Source organism: Anopheles merus, chromosome 2L (genome assembly GCF_017562075.2).
Source record: "Anopheles merus strain MAF chromosome 2L, AmerM5.1, whole genome shotgun sequence".
Classification (NCBI taxonomy): domain Eukaryota; kingdom Metazoa; phylum Arthropoda; class Insecta; order Diptera; family Culicidae; genus Anopheles; species Anopheles merus.
Window position 1 is genome coordinate 136364 of NC_054083.1, and position 4188 is coordinate 140551.

The window sequence follows — 4188 nt, forward strand, 5'->3', positions numbered from 1 at the left end:
AAAGACCAGTAAAATGAACACCTTGACGGTGAAATGAGTGTCGAATGACATCAAAATGACTGCCGGATCGATAGAATTTTTTCGATCGAAAAATTGTGCTGAGGCCGTTTGTGTTCTTCACTCTCGCGCTGTGTTGTGATCGTTCGAAACTCATTGCCAGAACGAATGCAAATTTCATATGGGAAGGATCAGTGTCGGAAGATGCAGTGAAAATTATGAAATGTCAATAGAAAAGTTATTAAGTAAATCGTGAAAGATGTCAACGCAGGCGTAAATGGAGTTTGTTTTGTTACATGATCTACGGGTAAGTGCATGCATAAGAAGAAGAATCTTCCAAATGATGTTTGTGTTCTAACAATCGTACTGCTTTCAATGTTTGTTTAATCTTCTATTATTTTCCATCACACGTAGCTATTTCATCACCAAAGCTCCTGATAACAGATCAAAGCAGATGGATAGGGCATACAGAGTCGCCGTTTAATTTAAAATATCTTCGTGATCGGTAAGTTTTAAATAATACTAGTTTTGTTTACCATTCTAATGCTCAATATATCTTTCATTCCTCAGGCAAACGCATCAAACAGCAAGTGTTTCTCTTCCAACAGCACGTACCATCGGTGGATCAAGCAGCTAACGATTTGATCGCCAGTACGCGCCATCAAGAATTGATATTTTGCCAAACAGTACTGTGAATAAAAAACTGCTCACTTACTGTACGAATTTCCTGGAATTTTTTGGTCGGCCTACGCTCGCGGGAATGGTGTGCCCGTTGATAAGAAGGAAAGAAAGGGTGGGAGTGAGGATTAACCAAAAACGCGGCATTGAGAATGAGCGGAAGTGTCGCGCGACACCCGCTTGGCAAAATGTCGCGCGACATGCATGCTTGAAATCGATGCTTGTCAACATTTTATTTTAAGCATCCTGAGTGGCCCAGCGTGAGCGCTGAGCGCACCTCCCCTCATTCTCAATGCCGCATTTTTGGTTAATCCTCGCTCCCACCCTTTCTTTCCTTCTCATCAACGGACCCACCATTCCCGCGAGCGTAGGCCGACCAAAAAATTCCAGGAAATTCCTACAGTAAGTGTGCAGTTTTTTATTCACAGTACTGTTTGCCAAATATCAATTCTTGATGGCGCGTACTGGCGATCAAATCGTTAGCTGCTTGATCCACCGATGGTGCGTGCTGTTGGAAGAGAAACACTTGCTGTTTGATGTGTTTGCCTGAGGAATGAAAGATAAATCGAGCATTAGAATGGTGAACAAAACTAGTACTATTTAAAACTTACCGATCACGAAGATATAAATTAAACGGCGACTCTGTATGCCCTATCCATCTGCTTTGATCTGTTATCAGGAGCTTTGGTGATGAAATAGCTACGTGTGATGGAAAATAATAGAAGATTAAACAAACATTGAAAGCAGTACGATTGTTAGAACATAAACATCATTTGGAAGATTCTTCTTCTTATGCATGCACTTACCCGTAGATCATGTAACAAAACAAACTGCATTTACGCCTGCTTTGACATCTTTCACGATTAACTTAACCACTTTTCTATTATCATTTCATAATTTTCGCTGCATCTTCCGGCACCGATCCTTCCAAAATGAAATTTGCATTCGTTCTGGCAATGAGTTTCGAACGATCACAACACAGCGCGAGAGTGAAGAACACAAAGTAAATGGCACTATGTACAAGTGTTGATCATTGGTCAAAATAGAGTATAATGTAATTTATTTTACTTCAAATGAATTGATTTTATTCTGATTTACATTTAAAATATTGTTATCAGCCTAGTTGTGAACGTTTCCCAAGCGCCACAGATTAAGCTTAAACGACTGGAAAATTGAATTTCCATAGGAAAAAAATGAAAGCTTCACAGCTTCATTGGTTTGATCAATAGATGGCGTATTACAACTCATCATTATATTGCTATCCTTTTCTTACAATGTGTTTCGACAAGTTTCATCTTATAATGACCTATATAGCCTTCTAACTTTCTGAGCAAAAATCTATATGAATGGTCGTGTGGTCAGATACGTGGGTATCAACACCAACGACCATTACTCAAATCTCACTTGCTTCAGTGCTGGTGGTTTCTGTTGGAGTTTAGTATTTAAACAATCGTATCGCCGTTCTAGTTCTAGCGATGCATAACTTCAATGCGAAACCATACAACAGTACAGAGGAAATGAGAAAGCTCTCCTCCAAGCGAGGAAGCTCCACAGGTTGGGTATCCCACAAACAGATGGCGCCACCAGCTTTTTTGCTATTTTTAGAATGCATGAGTCGTTTGCCGTCTGCTAAACGAAGTCTTTCTATATTCCGTTTAGGTAGAGAATTTGAGGCGTTTAGAAGCCGTTTAGTGGTCGTTTAGTGGATTTGTGGCACTTGGGTTAAAATTATGATGAAGTGAAAACATCATTACCAGATAAATGAAACGACAATCGACGCATTTTGACCATATCGAATTAAGATCGTCTTTACACATAGTGTCATCTCTTGCGCTTCAGGGTCTCACGCTCAGAGCAAAAATTCTCCCATCTTCGCAACGGTGGGTGCGTTCAGCTGTGGAGGGCTGGAGGAGTGCGAGTGTGTTTCTCATGCACACAGCGAAATTTTGGTCAACACCTCGATGGTGTGAGCGTTTTTCCATGGGATGGGGTAGTGGAGTGCGAGTGTGTCGCATGATTCCTTTAAAACTAAGGCCAGGGGTAGCGAGAGGCATCAAAATGAGTTACTCTTTGCCAAGCGGGAAGCATCGATTTCAAGCATGCATGTCGCGCGACATTTTGCCAAGCGGGAGGTGAGAGCCTCGAACTCCCATCTCCTTGCACCCACGTACCTACCCAACGGTCACCAGCACTCAGAGATCCCTTGAATAAGCGCTTGAATAAGAACTTGAATTGGCAAAATTATTCAAGCGATCAGTCGTGACCCGAAGCCGAAGTAAACCCGAAGCCAAAGCAAAACCCGAACGGAGTTTGGTACGAACCATCCCCAAGTAGCAACCCTACCCGCAAATTTCCGTTAAATGCCTTCTAATCGCCTTGTAATCGCCGGCGAATTGAAGGCGATCAGCAGTGCATTTAGCAGTAATTAAATGCCTTTGAAATATGTCATTGAAAAATTTCGCTTTTAATTTGAAATTTGAAATTGCAACTGTCAAAAGAAAACCTTACAAGCGTCGTCAGCACTGCGCTGTTGTAGTGTTCCCAGATATGTGCGTGAGATTCGATAGCACGATTTACATGTTATGTTCTCTTGCGTTAAGCTCTGAGCTATTTCACTTTATTAAATATGGTCTGCATTATTCGGTTGTTAAAGACCAACCCGTTGAAAGGTATTAATATATCAAACTTATTTCGATAACTCTAGTAAAAGGAGAAATGAGATACATATTTCTCCCATCCTGATTATGAAGGGTAAACATAGTCATTATAATGTTTTTTAAAAAGGTATTTTTAAAATTTCGTTTCACATAAATTTGGTTTGTTCTAATTATAGCAAGAAAATATTAATTTAAAAAGAAATAAACAAAGAAAAAAGATAATAAAAATTAGGATTTGAACACACGCTTTCTCGGTTCGGAACCAAAAGCGTTGTCACTACTCTAGTTGGCAGTTACATTAGTGAGGATGCAAAACCAGTATATAAACAAGCTAAGATGGCGGCAAGTTATCTGTTCTCGTTGAATCAAAAAGTTGAAAGATTTCGAAGAGATCCCGTTTCAGCCGTGAAAGTTTCGGTTGAAATCTTTATTCGCCTTCTAAGGCGACTAAGCCCTTAAATGCCTTCTGAATGCCTTCAAAGCCGTTTAATGCTAGTAGGGAACCGAAGCCTGTTTCTCCCAGTTTCATCCCCCTCATGTCCACAAACTGCCTTCGCTCACTATTCCTATCCCATTTCTACATTCCACAACGTTTGTTGCGTTCTCGCTCATCAGGGTGTTAGTCAATTCCCAACGGTCAAAAACCGAAGATTTTATATTGACCTTTCACTTTTTCTATCTGTCTCTCGCTCTAATTTGAGCGATTTTCCCCTGATGAGTGTCCCCGAGCCTCCTCGTGTGGTTGTTGTTGTTGGAAGTTGAAGCCGAAACCCCCTCGTGCGCTGCCAAAATCAGCGAAGAACGAAATCGAGTGGCTCAAGCGAAAGAACGAAAAAAATGATGAACGAGTGTGCTG

At 40.9% G+C, this 4188-nt stretch overlaps 1 long non-coding RNA gene across 1 annotated transcript; it reads left to right on the forward strand.

Moving 5' to 3' along the window:
* The first annotated feature begins 240 nt into the window (after positions 1 to 240).
* On the forward strand, positions 241 to 702 carry LOC121594737. The gene is made up of 3 exons (XR_006005016.1): positions 241 to 304; positions 412 to 502; positions 568 to 702. It is a non-coding gene; the product is annotated as an uncharacterized LOC121594737 (long non-coding RNA).
* Positions 703 to 4188: the final 3486 nt, after the last annotated feature.